This window comes from Pantherophis guttatus, chromosome 2, assembly GCF_059756535.1.
Source record: "Pantherophis guttatus breed Tessera chromosome 2, ASM5975653v1, whole genome shotgun sequence".
NCBI classification, from domain to species: domain Eukaryota; kingdom Metazoa; phylum Chordata; class Lepidosauria; order Squamata; family Colubridae; genus Pantherophis; species Pantherophis guttatus.
The window spans coordinates 142169547-142193998 of NC_142064.1; the positions used below are offsets into that span (position 1 = coordinate 142169547).

Below are 24452 nucleotides of genomic sequence, written 5' to 3' on the forward strand. Positions count from 1 at the left end.
AGGACCAAAAAATTATTTTTGATTCAAATGTAAAAACGGATGGTAGGATGTGATTCGGGGTGGAATTCCATGCTTAAAAATGTTATTATTAGGTGTTTTTAAAAATCGAGTGTTTTTGCTGCCCGAGGAAGAAAACGCGTGATGCCGTGGTCAGAAAAAAAGCTGCTCAGGACCAAAAATTTTTTTTTGACGCAAATGTAATAACGGATGGTAGGATGTGATTCGGGGTGCAATTCCATGCTTAAAAATGTTATTATTAGCTGTTTTTAAAAATCGAGTGTTTTTGCTGCCCGAGGAAGAAAACGCGTGATGCCGCGGTCAGAAAAAAAGCTGCTCAGGACCAAAAAAATTTTTTTGACTGAAATGTAAAAGCGGATGGTAGGATGTGATTTGGGGTGGAATTCCATGCTTAAAAATGTTATTATTAGCTGTTTTTAAAAATCAAGTGTTTTTGCTGCCCGAGGAAGAAAACGCGTGATGCCGCGGTCTAAAAAAAGCTGCTCAGTTGCAAGAACATTTTTTTCACTCAAATGTAAAGACGGATGCTAGGATGTGATTCTGGGTGGAATTCCATGGTTAAAAATGTTATTATTAGCTGTTTTTAAAAATCGAGTGTTTTTGCTGCCCGAGGAAGAAAACGCGTGATGCCGCGGTCAGAAAAAAAGCTGCTCAGGACCAAAAAAAAATTTTCAACTCAAATGTAAAAACGGATGGTAGGATGTGATTTGTGGTGGAATTCCATGCTTAAAAATGTTATTATTAGCTGTTTTTAAAAATCAAGTGTTTTTGCTGCCCGAGGAAGAAAACGCGTGATGCCGCGGTCAGAAAAAAAGCTGCTCAGGACCAAAAAATTTGTTTTGACTCAAATGTAAAAACGGATGGTAGGATGTGATTCGGGGTGGAATTCCATGCTTAAAAATGTTATTATTAGCTGTTTTTAAAAATCGAGTGTTTTTGCTGCCCGAGGACGAAAACACGTGATGCCGCGGTCAGAGAAAAAGCTGCTCAGGACCAAAAAAAAAAATTTTCAATTCAAATGTAAAAACGGATGGTAGGATGTGATTCGGGGTGGAATTCCATGCTTAAAAATGTTATTATTAGCTGTTTTTAAAAATCAAGTGTTTTTGCTGCCCGAGGAAGAAAACGCGTGATGCCACGGTCAGAAAAAAAGCTGCTCAGGACCAAAAAATTTGTTTTGACTCAAATGTAAAAACGGATGGTAGGATGTGATTCGGGGTGGAATTCCATGCTTAAAAATGTTATTATTAGCTGTTTTTAAAAATCGAGTGTTTTTGCTGCCCGAGGAAGAAAACGCGTGATGCCGTGGTCAGAAAAAAAGCTGCTCAGGACAAAAAATTTTTTTTTGACGCAAATGTAATAACGGATGGTAGGATGTGATTCGGGGTGCAATTCCATGCTTAAAAATGTTATTATTAGCTGTTTTTAAAAATCGAGTGTTTTTGCTGCCCGAGGAAGAAAACGCGTGATGCCGCGGTCAGAAAAAAAGCTGCTCAGGACCAAAAAAATTTTTTTGACTGAAATGTAAAAGCGGATGGTAGGATGTGATTTGGGGTGGAATTCCATGCTTAAAAATGTTATTATTAGCTGTTTTTAAAAATCAAGTGTTTTTGCTGCCCGAGGAAGAAAACGCGTGATGCCGCGGTCTAAAAAAAGCTGCTCAGTTGCAAGAACATTTTTTTCACTCAAATGTAAAGACGGATGCTAGGATGTGATTCTGGGTGGAATTCCATGGTTAAAAATGTTATTATTAGCTGTTTTTAAAAATCGAGTGTTTTTGCTGCCCGAGGAAGAAAACGCGTGATGCCGCGGTCAGAAAAAAAGCTGCTCAGGACCAAAAAAAAATTTTCAACTCAAATGTAAAAACGGATGGTAGGATGTGATTTGTGGTGGAATTCCATGCTTAAAAATGTTATTATTAGCTGTTTTTAAAAATCAAGTGTTTTTGCTGCCCGAGGAAGAAAACGCGTGATGCCGCGGTCAGAAAAAAAGCTGCTCAGGACCAAAAAATTTGTTTTGACTCAAATGTAAAAACGGATGGTAGGATGTGATTCGGGGTGGAATTCCATGCTTAAAAATGTTATTATTAGCTGTTTTTAAAAATCGAGTGTTTTTGCTGCCCGAGGACGAAAACACGTGATGCCGCGGTCAGAGAAAAAGCTGCTCAGGACCAAAAAAAAAAATTTTCAATTCAAATGTAAAAACGGATGGTAGGATGTGATTCGGGGTGGAATTCCATGCTTAAAAATGTTATTATTAGCTGTTTTTAAAAATCGAGTGTTTTTGCTGCCCGAGGAAGAAAACGCGTGATGCCGCGGTCAGAAAAAAAGCTGCTCAGGACCAAAAAAATTTTTTTGACTGAAATGTAAAAACGGATGGTAGGATGTGATTTGGGGTGGAATTCCATGCTTAAAAATGTTATTATTAGCTGTTTTTAAAAATCAACTGTTTTTGCTGCCCGAGGAAGAAAACGCGTGATGCCACGGTCAGAAAAAAAGCTGCTCAGGACCAAAAAATTTGTTTTGACTCAAATGTAAAAACGGATGGTAGGATGTGATTCGGGGTGGAATTCCATGCTTAAAAATGTTATTATTAGCTGTTTTTAAAAATCGAGTGTTTTTGCTGCCCGAGGAAGAAAACGCATGATGCTGCGGTCAGAAAAAAAGCTGCTCAGGACCAAAAAATTATTTTTGATTCAAATGTAAAAACGGATGGTAGGATGTGATTCGGGGTGGAATTCCATGCTTAAAAATGTTATTATTAGGTGTTTTTAAAAATCGAGTGTTTTTGCTGCCCGAGGAAGAAAACGCGTGATGCCGTGGTCAGAAAAAAAGCTGCTCAGGACCAAAAATTTTTTTTTGACGCAAATGTAATAACGGATGGTAGGATGTGATTCGGGGTGCAATTCCATGCTTAAAAATGTTATTATTAGCTGTTTTTAAAAATCGAGTGTTTTTGCTGCCCGAGGAAGAAAACGCGTGATGCCGCGGTCAGAAAAAAAGCTGCTCAGGACCAAAAAAATTTTTTTGACTGAAATGTAAAAGCGGATGGTAGGATGTGATTTGGGGTGGAATTCCATGCTTAAAAATGTTATTATTAGCTGTTTTTAAAAATCAAGTGTTTTTGCTGCCCGAGGAAGAAAACGCGTGATGCCGCGGTCTAAAAAAAGCTGCTCAGTTGCAAGAACATTTTTTTCACTCAAATGTAAAGACGGATGCTAGGATGTGATTCTGGGTGGAATTCCATGGTTAAAAATGTTATTATTAGCTGTTTTTAAAAATCGAGTGTTTTTGCTGCCCGAGGAAGAAAACGCGTGATGCCGCGGTCAGAAAAAAAGCTGCTCAGGACCAAAAAAAAATTTTCAACTCAAATGTAAAAACGGATGGTAGGATGTGATTTGTGGTGGAATTCCATGCTTAAAAATGTTATTATTAGCTGTTTTTAAAAATCAAGTGTTTTTGCTGCCCGAGGAAGAAAACGCGTGATGCCGCGGTCAGAAAAAAAGCTGCTCAGGACCAAAAAATTTGTTTTGACTCAAATGTAAAAACGGATGGTAGGATGTGATTCGGGGTGGAATTCCATGCTTAAAAATGTTATTATTAGCTGTTTTTAAAAATCGAGTGTTTTTGCTGCCCGAGGACGAAAACACGTGATGCCGCGGTCAGAGAAAAAGCTGCTCAGGACCAAAAAAAAAAATTTTCAATTCAAATGTAAAAACGGATGGTAGGATGTGATTCGGGGTGGAATTCCATGCTTAAAAATGTTATTATTAGCTGTTTTTAAAAATCAAGTGTTTTTGCTGCCCGAGGAAGAAAACGCGTGATGCCACGGTCAGAAAAAAAGCTGCTCAGGACCAAAAAATTTGTTTTGACTCAAATGTAAAAACGGATGGTAGGATGTGATTCGGGGTGGAATTCCATGCTTAAAAATGTTATTATTAGCTGTTTTTAAAAATCGAGTGTTTTTGCTGCCCGAGGAAGAAAACGCGTGATGCCGTGGTCAGAAAAAAAGCTGCTCAGGACCAAAAATTTTTTTTTGACGCAAATGTAATAACGGATGGTAGGATGTGATTCGGGGTGCAATTCCATGCTTAAAAATGTTATTATTAGCTGTTTTTAAAAATCGAGTGTTTTTGCTGCCCGAGGAAGAAAACGCGTGATGCCGCGGTCAGAAAAAAAGCTGCTCAGGACCAAAAAAATTTTTTTGACTGAAATGTAAAAGCGGATGGTAGGATGTGATTTGGGGTGGAATTCCATGCTTAAAAATGTTATTATTAGCTGTTTTTAAAAATCAAGTGTTTTTGCTGCCCGAGGAAGAAAACGCGTGATGCCGCGGTCTAAAAAAAGCTGCTCAGTTGCAAGAACATTTTTTTCACTCAAATGTAAAGACGGATGCTAGGATGTGATTCTGGGTGGAATTCCATGGTTAAAAATGTTATTATTAGCTGTTTTTAAAAATCGAGTGTTTTTGCTGCCCGAGGAAGAAAACGCGTGATGCCGCGGTCAGAAAAAAAGCTGCTCAGGACCAAAAAAAAATTTTCAACTCAAATGTAAAAACGGATGGTAGGATGTGATTTGTGGTGGAATTCCATGCTTAAAAATGTTATTATTAGCTGTTTTTAAAAATCAAGTGTTTTTGCTGCCCGAGGAAGAAAACGCGTGATGCCGCGGTCAGAAAAAAAGCTGCTCAGGACCAAAAAATTTGTTTTGACTCAAATGTAAAAACGGATGGTAGGATGTGATTCGGGGTGGAATTCCATGCTTAAAAATGTTATTATTAGCTGTTTTTAAAAATCGAGTGTTTTTGCTGCCCGAGGACGAAAACACGTGATGCCGCGGTCAGAGAAAAAGCTGCTCAGGACCAAAAAAAAAAATTTTCAATTCAAATGTAAAAACGGATGGTAGGATGTGATTCGGGGTGGAATTCCATGCTTAAAAATGTTATTATTAGCTGTTTTTAAAAATCGAGTGTTTTTGCTGCCCGAGGAAGAAAACGCGTGATGCCGCGGTCAGAAAAAAAGCTGCTCAGGACCAAAAAAATTTTTTTGACTGAAATGTAAAAACGGATGGTAGGATGTGATTTGGGGTGGAATTCCATGCTTAAAAATGTTATTATTAGCTGTTTTTAAAAATCAAGTGTTTTTGCTGCCCGAGGAAGAAAACGCGTGATGCCGCGGTCAGAAAAAAAGCTGCTCAGGACCAAAAAATTTGTTTTGACTCAAATGTAAAAACGGATGGTAGGATGTGATTCGGGGTGGAATTCCATGCTTAAAAATGTTATTATTAGCTGTTTTTAAAAATCGAGTGTTTTTGCTGCCCGAGGAAGAAAACGCATGATGCCGCGGTCAGAAAAAAAGCTGCTCAGGACCAAAAAATTATTTTTGATTCAAATGTAAAAACGGATGGTAGGATGTGATTCGGGGTGGAATTCCATGCTTAAAAATGTTATTATTAGCTGTTTTTAAAAATCAAGTGTTTTTGCTGCCCGAGGAAGAAAACGCGTGATGCCGCGGTCAGAAAAAAAGCTGCTCAGGACCAAAAATTTTTTTTTGACGCAAATGTAATAACGGATGGTAGGATGTGATTCGGGGTGGAATTCCATGCTTAAAAATGTTATTATTAGCTGTTAAAAATCGAGTGTTTTTGCTGCCCGAGGAAGAAAACGCGTGATGCCGCGGTCAGAAAAAAAGCTGCTCAGGACCAAAAAAATTTTTTTGACTGAAATGTAAAAGCGGATGGTAGGATGTGATTTGGGGTGGAATTCCATGCTTAAAAATGTTATTATTAGCTGTTTTTAAAAATCAAGTGTTTTTGCTGCCCGAGGAAGAAAACGCGTGATGCCGCGGTCTAAAAAAAGCTGCTCAGTTGCAAGAACATTTTTTTCACTCAAATGTAAAGACGGATGCTAGGATGTGATTCTGGGTGGAATTCCATGGTTAAAAATGTTATTATTAGCTGTTTTTAAAAATCGAGTGTTTTTGCTGCCCGAGGAAGAAAACGCGTGATGCCGCGGTCAGAAAAAAAGCTGCTCAGGACCAAAAAAAAATTTTCAACTCAAATGTAAAAACGGATGGTAGGATGTGATTTGTGGTGGAATTCCATGCTTAAAAATGTTATTATTAGCTGTTTTTAAAAATCAAGTGTTTTTGCTGCCCGAGGAAGAAAACGCGTGATGCCGCGGTCAGAAAAAAAGCTGCTCAGGACCAAAAAATTTGTTTTGACTCAAATGTAAAAACGGATGGTAGGATGTGATTCGGGGTGGAATTCCATGCTTAAAAATGTTATTATTAGCTGTTTTTAAAAATCGAGTGTTTTTGCTGCCCGAGGACGAAAACACGTGATGCCGCGGTCAGAGAAAAAGCTGCTCAGGACCAAAAAAAAAAATTTTCAATTCAAATGTAAAAACGGATGGTAGGATGTGATTCGGGGTGGAATTCCATGCTTAAAAATGTTATTATTAGCTGTTTTTAAAAATCAAGTGTTTTTGCTGCCCGAGGAAGAAAACGCGTGATGCCACGGTCAGAAAAAAAGCTGCTCAGGACCAAAAAATTTGTTTTGACTCAAATGTAAAAACGGATGGTAGGATGTGATTCGGGGTGGAATTCCATGCTTAAAAATGTTATTATTAGCTGTTTTTAAAAATCGAGTGTTTTTGCTGCCCGAGGAAGAAAACGCGTGATGCCACGGTCAGAAAAAAAGCTGCTCAGGACCAAAAATTTTTTTTTGACGCAAATGTAATAACGGATGGTAGGATGTGATTCGGGGTGCAATTCCATGCTTAAAAATGTTATTATTAGCTGTTTTTAAAAATCGAGTGTTTTTGCTGCCCGAGGAAGAAAACGCGTGATGCCGCGGTCAGAAAAAAAGCTGCTCAGGACCAAAAAATTTTTTTTGACTGAAATGTAAAAGCGGATGGTAGGATGTGATTTGGGGTGGAATTCCATGCTTAAAAATGTTATTATTAGCTGTTTTTAAAAATCAAGTGTTTTTGCTGCCCGAGGAAGAAAACGCGTGATGCCGCGGTCTAAAAAAAGCTGCTCAGTTGCAAGAACATTTTTTTCACTCAAATGTAAAGACGGATGCTAGGATGTGATTCTGGGTGGAATTCCATGGTTAAAAATGTTATTATTAGCTGTTTTTAAAAATCGAGTGTTTTTGCTGCCCGAGGAAGAAAACGCGTGATGCCGCGGTCAGAAAAAAAGCTGCTCAGGACCAAAAAAAAATTTTCAACTCAAATGTAAAAACGGATGGTAGGATGTGATTTGTGGTGGAATTCCATGCTTAAAAATGTTATTATTAGCTGTTTTTAAAAATCAAGTGTTTTTGCTGCCCGAGGAAGAAAACGCGTGATGCCGCGGTCAGAAAAAAAGCTGCTCAGGACCAAAAAATTTGTTTTGACTCAAATGTAAAAACGGATGGTAGGATGTGATTCGGGGTGGAATTCCATGCTTAAAAATGTTATTATTAGCTGTTTTTAAAAATCAAGTGTTTTTGCTGCCCGAGGAAGAAAACGCGTGATGCCACGGTCAGAAAAAAAGCTGCTCAGGACCAAAAAATTTGTTTTGACTCAAATGTAAAAACGGATGGTAGGATGTGATTCGGGGTGGAATTCCATGCTTAAAAATGTTATTATTAGCTGTTTTTAAAAATCAAGTGTTTTTGCTGCCCGAGGAAGAAAACGCGTGATGCCACGGTCAGAAAAAAAGCTGCTCAGGACCAAAAAATTTGTTTTGACTCAAATGTAAAAACGGATGGTAGGATGTGATTCGGGGTGGAATTCCATGCTTAAAAATGTTATTATTAGCTGTTTTTAAAAATCGAGTGTTTTTGCTGCCCGAGGAAGAAAACGCGTGATGCCGTGGTCAGAAAAAAAGCTGCTCAGGACCAAAAATTTTTTTTTGACGCAAATGTAATAACGGATGGTAGGATGTGATTCGGGGTGCAATTCCATGCTTAAAAATGTTATTATTAGCTGTTTTTAAAAATCGAGTGTTTTTGCTGCCCGAGGAAGAAAACGCGTGATGCCGCGGTCAGAAAAAAAGCTGCTCAGGACCAAAAAAATTTTTTTGACTGAAATGTAAAAGCGGATGGTAGGATGTGATTTGGGGTGGAATTCCATGCTTAAAAATGTTATTATTAGCTGTTTTTAAAAATCAAGTGTTTTTGCTGCCCGAGGAAGAAAACGCGTGATGCCGCGGTCTAAAAAAAGCTGCTCAGTTGCAAGAACATTTTTTTCACTCAAATGTAAAGACGGATGCTAGGATGTGATTCTGGGTGGAATTCCATGGTTAAAAATGTTATTATTAGCTGTTTTTAAAAATCGAGTGTTTTTGCTGCCCGAGGAAGAAAACGCGTGATGCCGCGGTCAGAAAAAAAGCTGCTCAGGACCAAAAAAAAATTTTCAACTCAAATGTAAAAACGGATGGTAGGATGTGATTTGTGGTGGAATTCCATGCTTAAAAATGTTATTATTAGCTGTTTTTAAAAATCAAGTGTTTTTGCTGCCCGAGGAAGAAAACGCGTGATGCCGCGGTCAGAAAAAAAGCTGCTCAGGACCAAAAAATTTGTTTTGACTCAAATGTAAAAACGGATGGTAGGATGTGATTCGGGGTGGAATTCCATGCTTAAAAATGTTATTATTAGCTGTTTTTAAAAATCGAGTGTTTTTGCTGCCCGAGGACGAAAACACGTGATGCCGCGGTCAGAGAAAAAGCTGCTCAGGACCAAAAAAAAAAATTTTCAATTCAAATGTAAAAACGGATGGTAGGATGTGATTCGGGGTGGAATTCCATGCTTAAAAATGTTATTATTAGCTGTTTTTAAAAATCGAGTGTTTTTGCTGCCCGAGGAAGAAAACGCGTGATGCCGCGGTCAGAAAAAAAGCTGCTCAGGACCAAAAAAATTTTTTTGACTGAAATGTAAAAACGGATGGTAGGATGTGATTTGGGGTGGAATTCCATGCTTAAAAATGTTATTATTAGCTGTTTTTAAAAATCAAGTGTTTTTGCTGCCCGAGGAAGAAAACGCGTGATGCCGCGGTCAGAAAAAAAGCTGCTCAGGACCAAAAAATTTGTTTTGACTCAAATGTAAAAACGGATGGTAGGATGTGATTCGGGGTGGAATTCCATGCTTAAAAATGTTATTATTAGCTGTTTTTAAAAATCGAGTGTTTTTGCTGCCCGAGGAAGAAAACGCATGATGCTGCGGTCAGAAAAAAAGCTGCTCAGGACCAAAAAATTATTTTTGATTCAAATGTAAAAACGGATGGTAGGATGTGATTCGGGGTGGAATTCCATGCTTAAAAATGTTATTATTAGGTGTTTTTAAAAATCGAGTGTTTTTGCTGCCCGAGGAAGAAAACGCGTGATGCCGTGGTCAGAAAAAAAGCTGCTCAGGACCAAAAATTTTTTTTTGACGCAAATGTAATAACGGATGGTAGGATGTGATTCGGGGTGCAATTCCATGCTTAAAAATGTTATTATTAGCTGTTTTTAAAAATCGAGTGTTTTTGCTGCCCGAGGAAGAAAACGCGTGATGCCGCGGTCAGAAAAAAAGCTGCTCAGGACCAAAAAAATTTTTTTGACTGAAATGTAAAAGCGGATGGTAGGATGTGATTTGGGGTGGAATTCCATGCTTAAAAATGTTATTATTAGCTGTTTTTAAAAATCAAGTGTTTTTGCTGCCCGAGGAAGAAAACGCGTGATGCCGCGGTCTAAAAAAAGCTGCTCAGTTGCAAGAACATTTTTTTCACTCAAATGTAAAGACGGATGCTAGGATGTGATTCTGGGTGGAATTCCATGGTTAAAAATGTTATTATTAGCTGTTTTTAAAAATCGAGTGTTTTTGCTGCCCGAGGAAGAAAACGCGTGATGCCGCGGTCAGAAAAAAAGCTGCTCAGGACCAAAAAAAAATTTTCAACTCAAATGTAAAAACGGATGGTAGGATGTGATTTGTGGTGGAATTCCATGCTTAAAAATGTTATTATTAGCTGTTTTTAAAAATCAAGTGTTTTTGCTGCCCGAGGAAGAAAACGCGTGATGCCGCGGTCAGAAAAAAAGCTGCTCAGGACCAAAAAATTTGTTTTGACTCAAATGTAAAAACGGATGGTAGGATGTGATTCGGGGTGGAATTCCATGCTTAAAAATGTTATTATTAGCTGTTTTTAAAAATCGAGTGTTTTTGCTGCCCGAGGACGAAAACACGTGATGCCGCGGTCAGAGAAAAAGCTGCTCAGGACCAAAAAAAAAAATTTTCAATTCAAATGTAAAAACGGATGGTAGGATGTGATTCGGGGTGGAATTCCATGCTTAAAAATGTTATTATTAGCTGTTTTTAAAAATCAAGTGTTTTTGCTGCCCGAGGAAGAAAACGCGCGATGCCGACGTCAGAAAAAAAGCTGCTCAGTTGCAAGAACATTTTTTTCTCTCAAATGTAAAGACGGATGCTAGGATGTGATTTGGGGTGGAATTCCATGCTTAAAAATGTTATTATTAGCTGTTTTTAAAAATCAAGTGTTTTTGCTGCCCGAGGAAGAAAACGCGTGATGCCGCGGTCAGAAAAAAAGCTGCTCAGGACCAAAAAATTTGTTTTGACTCAAATGTAAAAACGGATGGTAGGATGTGATTCGGGGTGGAATTCCATGCTTAAAAATGTTATTATTAGCTGTTTTTAAAAATCGAGTGTTTTTGCTGCCCGAGGACGAAAACACGTGATGCCGCGGTCAGAGAAAAAGCTGCTCAGGACCAAAAAAAAAAATTTTCAATTCAAATGTAAAAACGGATGGTAGGATGTGATTCGGGGTGGAATTCCATGCTTAAAAATGTTATTATTAGCTGTTTTTAAAAATCGAGTGTTTTTGCTGCCCGAGGAAGAAAACGCGTGATGCCGCGGTCAGAAAAAAAGCTGCTCAGGACCAAAAAAATTTTTTTGACTGAAATGTAAAAACGGATGGTAGGATGTGATTTGGGGTGGAATTCCATGCTTAAAAATGTTATTATTAGCTGTTTTTAAAAATCAAGTGTTTTTGCTGCCCGAGGAAGAAAACGCGTGATGCCGCGGTCAGAAAAAAAACTGCTCAGGACCAAAAAATTTGTTTTGACTCAAATGTAAAAACGGATGGTAGGATGTGATTCGGGGTGGAATTCCATGCTTAAAAATGTTATTATTAGCTGTTTTTAAAAATCGAGTGTTTTTGCTGCCCGAGGAAGAAAACGCATGATGCCGCGGTCAGAAAAAAAGCTGCTCAGGACCAAAAAATTATTTTTGATTCAAATGTAAAAACGGATGGTAGGATGTGATTCGGGGTGGAATTCCATGCTTAAAAATGTTATTATTAGCTGTTTTTAAAAATCAAGTGTTTTTGCTGCCCGAGGAAGAAAACGCGTGATGCCGCGGTCAGAAAAAAAGCTGCTCAGGACCAAAAATTTTTTTTTGACGCAAATGTAATAACGGATGGTAGGATGTGATTCGGGGTGGAATTCCATGCTTAAAAATGTTATTATTAGCTGTTAAAAATCGAGTGTTTTTGCTGCCCGAGGAAGAAAATGCGCGATGCCGACGTCAGAAAAAAAGCTGCTCAGTTGCAAGAACATTTTTTTCTCTCAAATGTAAAGACGGATGCTAGGATGTGATTCTGGGTGGAATTCCATTGTGAAAAATGTTATTATTAGCTGTTTTTAAAAATCGAGTGTTTTTGCTGCCCGAGGACGAAAACGTGTGATGCTGCGGTCAGAAAAAAAGCTGCTCAGGACCAAAAAAAATTTTTCAACTCAAATGTAAAAACGGATGGTAGGATGTGATTTGGGGTGGAATTCCATGCTTAAAAATGTTATTATTAGCTGATTTTAAAAATCGAGTGTTTTTGCTGCCCAAGGAAGAAAACGTGTGATGCCGCGGTCAGAAAAAAAGCTGCTCAGGACCAAAAAATTTTTTTTGACTCAAATGTAAAAACGGATGGTAGGATGTGATTCGGGGTGGAATTCCATGCTTAAAAATGTTATTATTAGCTGTTTTTAAAAATCGAGTGTTTTTGCTGCCCGAGGAAGAAAACGCGTGATGCCGCGGTCAGAAAAAAAGCTGCCCTGGAGCAATTTTTTTTTGACTCAAAAGCTTTTTAAAACCTTTTTAAAATGTCAAATGTAAAAACGGATGGTGGGATTTGATTCGGGGTGGAATTCAATGTTTAAAAATGTTGTTATTTCCTGCTTTTAAAAATCGAGTGTTTTTGCTGCCCGAGGAAGAAAACGTGTGATGCCGCGGTCAGAAAAAAAGCTGCTCAGGACCAAAAAATTTTTTTTGACTCAAATGTAAAAACGGATGGTAGGATGTGATTCGGGGTGGAATTCCATGCTTAAAAATGTTATTATTAGCTGTTTTTAAAAATCGAGTGTTTTTGCTGCCCGAGGAAGAAAACGCGTGATGCCGCGGTCAGAAAAAAAGCTGCCCTGGAGCAATTTTTTTTTAAATCAAAAGCTTTTTAAAACCTTTTTAAAATGTCAAATGTAAAAACGGATGGTGGGATGTGATTCGGGGTGGAATTCAATGTTTAAAAATGTTGTTATTTCCTGCTTTTAAAAATCGAGTGTTTTTGCTGCCAGAGGAAGAAAACGCGTGATGCCGCGGTCAGAAAAAAAGCTGCTCAGGGGAAAAATAATTTTTTGACTCAAATGTAAAAACGGATGCTAGGATGTGATACGGGGTGGAATTCCATGCTTAAAAATGTTATTATTAGCTGTTTTTAAAAATCGAGTGTTTTTGCTGCCCGAGGAAGAAAACGCGTGATGCCGCGGTCAGAAAAAAAGCTGCTCAGGACCAAAAATTTTTTTTTGACTCAAATGTTATAACGGATGGTAGGATGTGATTTGGGGTGGAATTCCATGCTTAAAAATGTTATTATTAGCTGTTTTTAAAAATCGAGTGTTTTTGCTGCCCGAGGACGAAAACGCGTGATGCCGCGGTCAGAAAAAAAGCTGCTCAGGACCAAAAAATTTTTTTTGACTCAAATGTAATAACGGATGGTAGGATGTGATTCGGGGTGCAATTCCATGCTTAAAAATGTTATTATTAGCTGTTTTTAAAAATCGAGTGTTTTTGCAGCCCGAGGAAGAAAACACATGATGCCGCGGTCAGAAAAAAAGCTGCTCAGGACCAAAAAATTTGTTTTGACTCAAATGTAAAAACGGATGGTAGGATGTGATTCGGGGTGGAATTCCATGCTTAAAAATGTTATTATTAGCTGTTTTTAAAAATCGAGTGTTTTTGCTGCCCGAGGAAGAAAACGCGTGATGCCACGGTCAGAAAAAAAGCTGCTCAGGACCAAAAATTTTTTTTTGACTCAAATGTTATAACGGATGGTAGGATGTGATTCGGGGTGGAATTCAATGTTTAAAAATGTTGTTATTTCCTGCTTTTAAAAATCGAGTGTTTTTGCTGCCAGAGGAAGAAAACGCGTGATGCCGCGGTCAGAAAAAAAGCTGCTCAGGGGAAAAATAATTTTTTGACTCAAATGTAAAAACGGATGCTAGGATGTGATACGGGGTGGAATTCCATGCTTAAAAATGTTATTATTAGCTGTTTTTAAAAATCGAGTGTTTTTGCTGCCCGAGGAAGAAAACGCGTGATGCCGCGGTCAGAAAAAAAGCTGCTCAGGACCAAAAATTTTTTTTTGACTCAAATGTTATAACGGATGGTAGGATGTGATTTGGGGTGGAATTCCATGCTTAAAAATGTTATTATTAGCTGTTTTTAAAAATCGAGTGTTTTTGCTGCCCGAGGAAGAAAACGCGTGATGCCGCGGTCAGAAAAAAAGCTGCTCAGGACGAAAAAATTTTTTTTGACTCAAATGTAAAAACGGATGGTAGGATGTGATTTGGGGTGGAATTCCATGCTTAAAAATGTTATTATTAGCTGTTTTTAAAAATCGAGTGTTTTTGCTGCCCGAGGACGAAAACGCGTGATGCCGCGGTCAGAAAAAAAGCTGCTCAGGACCAAAAAATTTTTTTTGACTCAAATGTAAAAACGGATGGTAGGATGTGATTTGGGGTGGAATTCCATGCTTAAAAATGTTATTATTAGCTGTTTTTAAAAATAGAGTGTTTTTGCTGCCCGAGGACGAAAACGCGTGATGCCGCGGTCAGAAAAAAAGCTGCTCAGGACCAAAAAATTTTTTTTGACTCAAATGTAATAACGGATGGTAGGATGTGATTCCGGGTGCAATTCCATGCTTAAAAATGTTATTATTAGCTGTTTTTAAAAATCGAGTGTTTTTGCTGCCCGAGGAAGAAAACACATGATGCCGCGGTCAGAAAAAAAGCTGCTCAGGACCAAAAAATTTGTTTTGACTCAAATGTAAAAACGGATGGTAGGATGTGATTCGGGGTGGAATTCCATGCTTAAAAATGTTATTATTAGCTGTTTTTAAAAATCGAGTGTTTTTGCTGCCCGAGGAAGAAAACGCGTGATGCCACGGTCAGAAAAAAAGCTGCTCAGGACCAAAAATTTTTTTTTGACGCAAATGTAATAACGGATGGTAGGATGTGATTCGGGGTGGAATTCCATGCTTAAAAATGTTATTATTAGCTGTTTTTAAAAATCGAGTGTTTTTGCTGCCCGAGGAAGAAAATGCGTGATGCCGTGGTCAGAAAAAAAGCTGCTCAGTTGCAAGAACATTTTTTTCACTCAAATGTAAAAACGGATGGTAGGATGTGATTCGGGGTTGAATTCCATGCTTAAAAATGTTATTATTAGCTGTTTTTAAAAATCGAGTGTTTTTGCTGCCCGAGGAAGAAAACGCTTGATGCCGCGGTCAGAAAAAAAGCTGCCCTGGAGCAATTTTTTTTTAACTCAAAAGCTTTTTAAATCCTTTTTAAAATGTCAAATGTAAAAACGGATGGTGGGATGTGATTCGGGGTGGAATTCAATGTTTAAAAATGTTGTTATTTCCTGCTTTTAAAAATCGAGTGTTTTTGCTTCCAGAGGAAGAAAACGCGTGATGCCGTGGTCAGAAAAAAAGCTGCTCAGGGGGAAAAATAATTTTTTGACTCAAATGTAAAAACGGATGCTAGGATGTGATACAGGGTGGAATTCCATGCTTAAAAATATTATTATTAGCTGTTTTTAAAAATCGAGTGTTTTTGCTGCCCGAGGACGAAAACGCGTGATGCCGCGGTCAAAAAAAAGCTGCTCAGGACCCAAAAATTTTTTTTGACTCAAATGTAAAAACGGAACGTAGGATGTGATTCTGGGTGGAATTCCATGCTTAAAAATGTTATTATTAGCTGTTTTTAAAAATCGAGTGTTTTTGCTGCCCGAGGAAGAAAATGCGTGATGCCGCGGTGAGAAAAAAAGCTGCTCAGGACCAAAAAATTATTTTTGATTCAAATGTAAAAACGGATGGTAGGATGTGATTTGGGGTGGAATTCCATGCTTAAAAATGTTATTATTAGCTGTTTTTAAAAATCGAGTGTTTTTGCTGCCCGAGGACGAAAACGCGTGATGCCGCGGTCAGAAAAAAAGCTGCTCAGGACCAAAAAATTTTTTTTGACTCAAATGTAATAACGGATGGTAGGATGTGATTCGGGGTGGAATTCCATGCTTAAAAATGTTATTATTAGCTGTTTTTAAAAATCGAGTGTTTTTGCTGCCCGAGGAAGAAAACGCGTGATGCCGCGGTCTAAAAAAAGCTGCTCAGGACCAAAAAATTTTTTTTGACGCAAATGTAATAACGGATGGTAGGATGTGATTCGGGGTGGAATTCCATGCTTAAAAATGTTATTATTAGCTGTTTTTAAAAATCGAGTGTTTTTGCTGCCCGAGGAAGAAAATGCGTGATGCCGCCGTCAGAAAAAAAGCTGCTCAGTTGCAAGAACATTTTTTTCACTCAAATGTAAAGACGGATGCTAGGATGTGATTCTGGGTGGAATTCCATGGTTAAAAATGTTATTATTAGCTGTTTTTAAAAATCGAGTGTTTTTGCTGCCCGAGGAAGAAAACGCGTGATGCCGCGGGCAGAAAAAAAGCTGCTCAGGACCAAAAAAAAATTTTCAACTCAAATGTAAAAACGGATGGTAGGATGTGATTTGGGGTGGAATTCCATGCTTAAAAATGTTATTATTAGCTGTTTTTAAAAATCGAGTGTTTTTGCTGCCCGAGGAAGAAAACGTGTGATGCCGCGGTCAGAAAAAAAGCTGCTCAGGACCAAAAATTTTTTTTTGACTCAAATGTAATAACGGATGGTAGGATGTGATTCGGGGTGGAATTCCATGCTTAAAAATGTTATTATTAGCTGTTTTTAAAAATCGAGTGTTTTTGCTGCCCGAGGAAGAAAACGTGTGATGCCGCGGTCAGAGAAAAAGCTGCTCAGGACCAAAAAAAAAATTTTTCAATTCAAATGTAAAAACGGATGGTAGGATGTGATTCGGGGTGGAATTCCATGCTTAAAAATGTTATTATTAGCTGTTTTTAAAAATCGAGTGTTTTTGCTGCCCGAGGAAGAAAACGCGTGATGCCGCGGTCAGAAAAAAAGCTGCTCAGGACCAAAAAAATTGTTTTGACTCAAATGTAAAAACGGATGGTAGGATGTGATTCGGGGTGGAATTCCATGCTTAAAAATGTTATTATTAGCTGTTTTTAAAAATCGAGTGTTTTTGCTGCCGAGGACGAAAACACGTGATGCCGCGGTCAGAAGAAAAGCTGCTCAGGACCAAAAAAATTGTTTTGACTCAAATGTAAAAACGGATGGTAGGATGTGATTCGGGGTGGAATTCCATGCTTAAAAATGTTATTATTAGCTGTTTTTAAAAATCGAGTGTTTTTGCTGCCCGAGGACGAAAACACGTGATGCCGCGGTCAGAGAAAAAGCTGCTCAGGACCAAAAAAAAAAATTTTCAATTCAAATGTAAAAACGGATGGTAGGATGTGATTCGGGGTGGAATTCCATGCTTAAAAATGTTATTATTAGCTGTTTTTAAAAATCGAGTGTTTTTGCTGCCCGAGGAAGAAAACGCGTGATGCCGCGGTCAGAAGAAAAGCTGCTCAGGACCAAAAAAATTGTTTTGACTCAAATGTAAAAACGGATGGTAGGATGTGATTCGGGGTGGAATTCCATGCTTAAAAATGTTATTATTAGCTGTTTTTAAAAATCGAGTGTTTTTGCTGCCCGAGGACGAAAACACGTGATGCCGCGGTCAGAGAAAAAGCTGCTCAGGACCAAAAAAAAAAATTTTCAATTCAAATGTAAAAACGGATGGTAGGATGTGATTCGGGGTGGAATTCCATGCTTAAAAATGTTATTATTAGCTGTTTTTAAAAATCAAGTGTTTTTGCTGCCCGAGGAAGAAAACGCGTGATGCCACGGTCAGAAAAAAAGCTGCTCAGGACCAAAAAATTTGTTTTGACTCAAATGTAAAAACGGATGGTAGGATGTGATTCGGGGTGGAATTCTATGCTTAAAAATGTTATTATTAGCTGTTTTTAAAAATCGAGTGTTTTTGCTGCCCGAGGAAGAAAACGCATGATGCTGCGGTCAGAAAAAAAGCTGCTCAGGACCAAAAAATTATTTTTGATTCAAATGTAAAAACGGATGGTAGGATGTGATTCGGGGTGGAATTCCATGCTTAAAAATGTTATTATTAGGTGTTTTTAAAAATCGAGTGTTTTTGCTGCCCGAAGAAGAAAACGCGTGATGCCGTGGTCAGAAAAAAAGCTGCTCAGGACCAAAAATTTTTTTTTGACGCAAATGTAATAACGGATGGTAGGATGTGATTCGGGGTGCAATTCCATGCTTAAAAATGTTATTATTAGCTGTTTTTAAAAATCGAGTGTTTTTGCTGCCCGAGGAAGAAAACGCGTGATGCCGCGGTCAGAAAAAAAGCTGCTCAGGACCAAAAAAATTTTTTTGACTGAAATGTAAAAGCGGATGGTAGGATTTGATTTGGGGTGGAATTCCATGCTTAAAAATGTTATTATTAGCTGTTTTTAAAAATCAAGTGTTTTTGCTGCCCGAGGAAGAAAACGCGTGATGCCGCGGTCTAAAAAAAGCTGCTCAGTTGCAAGAACATTTTTTTCACTCAAATGTAAAGACGGATGCTAGGATGTGATTCTGGGTGGAATTCCATGGTTAAAAATCTTATTATTAGCTGTTTTTAAAAATCGAGTGTTTTTGCTGCCCGAGGAAGAAAACGCGTGATGCCGCGGTCAGAAAAAAAGCTGCTCAGGACCAAAAAAAAATTTTCAACTCAAATGTAAAAACGGATGGTAGGATGTGATTTGTGGTGGAATTCCATGCTTAAAAATGTTATTATTAGCTGTTTTTAAAAATCGAGTGTTTTTGCTGCCCGAGGAAGAAAACGTGTGATGCCGCGGTGAGAAAAAAAGCTGCTCAGGACCCAAAAATTTTTTTTGACTCAAATGTAAAAACGGAACGTAGGATGTGATTCTGGGTGGAATTCCATGCTTAAAAATGTTATTATTAGCTGTTTTTAAAAATCGAGTGTTTTTGCTGCCCGAGGACGAAAACACGTGATGCCGCGGTCAGAGAAAAAGCTGCTCAGGACCAAAAAAAAAAAATTTTCAATTCAAATGTAAAAACGGATGGTAGGATGTGATTCGGGGTGGAATTCAATGCTTAAAAATGTTATTATTAGCTGTTTTTAAAAATCGAGTGTTTTTGCTGCCCGAGGAAGAAAACGCGTGATGCCGCGGTCAGAAAAAAAGCTGCTCAGGACCAAAAAAATTTTTTTGACTGAAATGTAAAAACGGATGGTAGGATGTGATTTGGGGTGGAATTCCATGCTTAAAAATGTTATTATTAGCTGTTTTTAAAAATCAAGTGTTTTTGCTGCCCGAGGAAGAAAACGCGTGATGCCGCGGTCAGAAAAAAAGCTGCTCAGGACCAAAAAATTTGTTTTGACTCAAATGTAAAAACGGATGGTAGGATGTGATTCGGGGTGGAATTCCATGCTTAAAAATGTTATTATTAGCTGTTTTTAAAAATCGAGTGTTTTTGCTGCCCGAGGAAGAAAACGCATGATGCCGCGGTCAGAAAAAAAGCTGCTCAGGACCAAAAAATTATTTTTGATTCAAATGTAAAAACGGATGGTAGGATGTGATTCGGGGTGGAATTCCATGCTTAAAAATGTTATTATTAGCTGTTTTTAAAAATCAAGTGTTTTTGCTGCCCGAGGAAGAAAACGCGTGATGCCGCGGTCAGAAAAAAAGCTGCTCAGGACCAAAAATTTTTTTTTGACGCAAATGTAATAACGGATGGTAGGATGTGATTCGGGGTGGAATTCCATGCTTAAAAATGTTATTATTAGCTGTTAAAAATCGAGTGTTTTTGCTGCCCGAGGAAGAAAATGCGCGATGCCGACGTCAGAAAAAAAGCTGCTCAGTTGCAAGAACATTTTTTTCTCTCAAATGTAAAGACGGATGCTAGGATGTGATTCTGGGTGGAATTCCATTGTGAAAAATGTTATTATTAGCTGTTTTTAAAAATCGAGTGTTTTTGCTGCCCGAGGAAGAAAACGTGTGATGCTGCGGTCAGAAAAAAAGCTGCTCAGGACCAAAAAAAATTTTTCAACTCAAATGTAAAAACGGATGGTAGGATGTGATTTGGGGTGGAATTCCATGCTTAAAAATGTTATTATTAGCTGATTTTAAAAATCGAGTGTTTTTGCTGCCCGAGGAAGAAAACGTGTGATGCCGCGGTCAGAAAAAAAGCTGCTCAGGACCAAAAAATTTTTTTTGACTCAAATGTAAAAACGGATGGTAGGATGTGATTCGGGGTGGAATTCCATGCTTAAAAATGTTATTATTAGCTGTTTTTAAAAATCGAGTGTTTTTGCTGCCCGAGGAAGAAAACGCGTGATGCCGCGGTCAGAAAAAAAGCTGCCCTGGAGCAATTTTTTTTTGACTCAAAAGCTTTTTAAAACCTTTTTAAAATGTCAAATGTAAAAACGGATGGTGGGATGTGATTCGGGGTGGAATTCAATGTTTAAAAATGTTGTTATTTCCTGCTTTTAAAAATCGAGTGTTTTTGCTGCCAGAGGAAGAAAACGCGTGATGCCGCGGTCAGAAAAAAAGCTGCTCAGGGGAAAAATAATTTTTTGACTCAAATGTAAAAACGGATGCTAGGATGTGATACGGGGTGGAATTCCATGCTTAAAAATGTTATTATTAGGTGTTTCTAAAAATCGAGTGTTTTTGCTGCCCGAGGAAGAAAACGCGTGATGCCGCGGTCAGAAAAAAAGCTGCTCAGGACCAAAAATTTTTTTTTGACTCAAATGTTATAACGGATGGTAGGATGTGATTTGGGGTGGAATTCCATGCTTAAAAATGTTATTATTAGCTGTTTTTAAAAATCGAGTGTTTTTGCTGCCCGAGGAAGAAAACGCGTGATGCCGCGGTCAGAAAAAAAGCTGCTCAGGACGAAAAAATTTTTTTTGACTCAAATGTAAAAACGGATGGTAGGATGTGATTTGGGGTGGAATTCCATGCTTAAAAATGTTATTATTAGCTGTTTTTAAAAATCGAGTGTTTTTGCTGCCCGAGGACGAAAACGCGTGATGCCGCGGTCAGAAAAAAAGCTGCTCAGGACCAAAAAATTTTTTTTGACTCAAATGTAAAAACGGATGGTAGGATGTGATTTGGGGTGGAATTCCATGCTTAAAAATGTTATTATTAGCTGTTTTTAAAAATAGAGTGTTTTTGCTGCCCGAGGACGAAAACGCGTGATGCCGCGGTCAGAAAAAAAGCTGCTCAGGACCAAAAAATTTTTTTTGACTCAAATGTAATAACGGATGGTAGGATGTGATTCGGGGTGCAATTCCATGCTTAAAAATGTTATTATTAGCTGTTTTTAAAAATCGAGTGTTTTTGCTGCCCGAGGAAGAAAACACATGATGCCGCGGTCAGAAAAAAAGCTGCTCAGGACCAAAAAATTTGTTTTGACTCAAATGTAAAAACGGATGGTAGGATGTGATTCGGGGTGGAATTCCATGCTTAAAAATGTTATTATTAGCTGTTTTTAAAAATCGAGTGTTTTTGCTGCCCGAGGAAGAAAACGCGTGATGCCACGGTCAGAAAAAAAGCTGCTCAGGACCAAAAATTTTTTTTTGACTCAAATGTAAAAACGGATGGTAGGATGTGATTCGGGGTGGAATTCTATGCTTAAAAATGTTATTATTAGCTGTTTTTAAAAATCGAGTGTTTTTGCTGCCCGAGGAAGAAAACGCATGATGCTGCGGTCAGAAAAAAAGCTGCTCAGGACCAAAAAATTATTTTTGATTCAAATGTAAAAACGGATGGTAGGATGTGATTCGGGGTGGAATTCCATGCTTAAAAATGTTATTATTAGGTGTTTTTAAAAATCGAGTGTTTTTGCTGCCCGAAGAAGAAAACGCGTGATGCCGTGGTCAGAAAAAAAGCTGCTCAGGACCAAAAATTTTTTTTTGACGCAAATGTAATAACGGATGGTAGGATGTGATTCGGGGTGCAATTCCATGCTTAAAAATGTTATTATTAGCTGTTTTTAAAAATCGAGTGTTTTTGCTGCCCGAGGAAGAAAACGCGTGATGCCGCGGTCAGAAAAAAAGCTGCTCAGGACCAAAAAAATTTTTTTGACTGAAATGTAAAAGCGGATGGTAGGATTTGATTTGGGGTGGAATTCCATGCTTAAAAATGTTATTATTAGCTGTTTTTAAAAATCAAGTGTTTTTGCTGCCCGAGGAAGAAAACGCGTGATGCCGCGGTCTAAAAAAAGCTGCTCAGTTGCAAGAACATTTTTTTCACTCAAATGTAAAGACGGATGCTAGGATGTGATTCTGGGTGGAATTCCATGGTTAAAAATGTTATTATTAGCTGTTTTTAAAAATCGAGTGTTTTTGCTGCCCGAGGAAGAAAACGCGTGATGCCGCGGTCAGAAAAAAAGCTGCTCAGGACCAAAAAAAAATTTTCAACTCAAATGTAAAAACGGATGGTAGGATGTGATTTGTGGTGGAATTCCATGCTTAAAAATGTTATTATTAGCTGTTTTTAAAAATCGAGTGTTTTTGCTGCCCGAGGAAGAAAACGTGTGATGCCGCGGTGAGAAAAAAAGCTGCTCAGGACCCAAAAATTTTTTTTGACTCAAATGTAAAAACGGAACGTAGGATGTGATTCTGGGTGGAATTCCATGCTTAAAAATGTTATTATTAGCTGTTTTTAAAAATCGAGTGTTTTTGCTGCCCGAGGACGAAAACACGTGATGCCGCGGTCAGAGAAAAAGCTGCTCAGGACCAAAAAAAAAAAATTTTCAATTCAAATGTAAAAACGGATGGTAGGATGTGATTCGGGGTGGAATTCAATGCTTAAAAATGTTATTATTAGCTGTTTTTAAAAATCGAGTGTTTTTGCTGCCCGAGGAAGAAAACGCGTGATGCCGCGGTCAGAAAAAAAGCTGCTCAGGACCAAAAAAATTTTTTTGACTGAAATGTAAAAACGGATGGTAGGATGTGATTTGGGGTGGAATTCCATGCTTAAAAATGTTATTATTAGCTGTTTTTAAAAATCAAGTGTTTTTGCTGCCCGAGGAAGAAAACGCGTGATGCCGCGGTCAGAAAAAAAGCTGCTCAGGACCAAAAAATTTGTTTTGACTCAAATGTAAAAACGGATGGTAGGATGTGATTCGGGGTGGAATTCCATGCTTAAAAATGTTATTATTAGCTGTTTTTAAAAATCGAGTGTTTTTGCTGCCCGAGGAAGAAAACGCATGATGCCGCGGTCAGAAAAAAAGCTGCTCAGGACCAAAAAATTATTTTTGATTCAAATGTAAAAACGGATGGTAGGATGTGATTCGGGGTGGAATTCCATGCTTAAAAATGTTATTATTAGCTGTTTTTAAAAATCAAGTGTTTTTGCTGCCCGAGGAAGAAAACGCGTGATGCCGCGGTCAGAAAAAAAGCTGCTCAGGACCAAAAATTTTTTTTTGACGCAAATGTAATAACGGATGGTAGGATGTGATTCGGGGTGGAATTCCATGCTTAAAAATGTTATTATTAGCTGTTAAAAATCGAGTGTTTTTGCTGCCCGAGGAAGAAAATGCGCGATGCCGACGTCAGAAAAAAAGCTGCTCAGTTGCAAGAACATTTTTTTCTCTCAAATGTAAAGACGGATGCTAGGATGTGATTCTGGGTGGAATTCCATTGTGAAAAATGTTATTATTAGCTGTTTTTAAAAATCGAGTGTTTTTGCTGCCCGAGGAAGAAAACGTGTGATGCTGCGGTCAGAAAAAAAGCTGCTCAGGACCAAAAAAAATTTTTCAACTCAAATGTAAAAACGGATGGTAGGATGTGATTTGGGGTGGAATTCCATGCTTAAAAATGTTATTATTAGCTGATTTTAAAAATCGAGTGTTTTTGCTGCCCGAGGAAGAAAACGTGTGATGCCGCGGTCAGAAAAAAAGCTGCTCAGGACCAAAAAATTTTTTTTGACTCAAATGTAAAAACGGATGGTAGGATGTGATTCGGGGTGGAATTCCATGCTTAAAAATGTTATTATTAGCTGTTTTTAAAAATCGAGTGTTTTTGCTGCCCGAGGAAGAAAACGCGTGATGCCGCGGTCAGAAAAAAAGCTGCCCTGGAGCAATTTTTTTTTGACTCAAAAGCTTTTTAAAACCTTTTTAAAATGTCAAATGTAAAAACGGATGGTGGGATGTGATTCGGGGTGGAATTCAATGTTTAAAAATGTTGTTATTTCCTGCTTTTAAAAATCGAGTGTTTTTGCTGCCAGAGGAAGAAAACGCGTGATGCCGCGGTCAGAAAAAAAGCTGCTCAGGGGAAAAATAATTTTTTGACTCAAATGTAAAAACGGATGCTAGGATGTGATACGGGGTGGAATTCCATGCTTAAAAATGTTATTATTAGGTGTTTCTAAAAATCGAGTGTTTTTGCTGCCCGAGGAAGAAAACGCGTGATGCCGCGGTCAGAAAAAAAGCTGCTCAGGACCAAAAATTTTTTTTTGACTCAAATGTTATAACGGATGGTAGGATGTGATTTGGGGTGGAATTCCATGCTTAAAAATGTTATTATTAGCTGTTTTTAAAAATCGAGTGTTTTTGCTGCCCGAGGAAGAAAACGCGTGATGCCGCGGTCAGAAAAAAAGCTGCTCAGGACGAAAAAATTTTTTTTGACTCAAATGTAAAAACGGATGGTAGGATGTGATTTGGGGTGGAATTCCATGCTTAAAAATGTTATTATTAGCTGTTTTTAAAAATCGAGTGTTTTTGCTGCCCGAGGACGAAAACGCGTGATGCCGCGGTCAGAAAAAAAGCTGCTCAGGACCAAAAAATTTTTTTTGACTCAAATGTAAAAACGGATGGTAGGATGTGATTTGGGGTGGAATTCCATGCTTAAAAATGTTATTATTAGCTGTTTTTAAAAATAGAGTGTTTTTGCTGCCCGA

General features: G+C 38.2%; 1 long non-coding RNA gene across 1 annotated transcript in view; it reads right to left on the minus strand.

Annotated features, from left to right (window-relative positions):
* The window catches only part of LOC148115362 (uncharacterized), a 111962-nt gene that overhangs the window by 81798 nt on the left and 5712 nt on the right, over window positions 1-24452 (minus strand). The gene's annotated exons all lie outside the window — the stretch shown is intronic.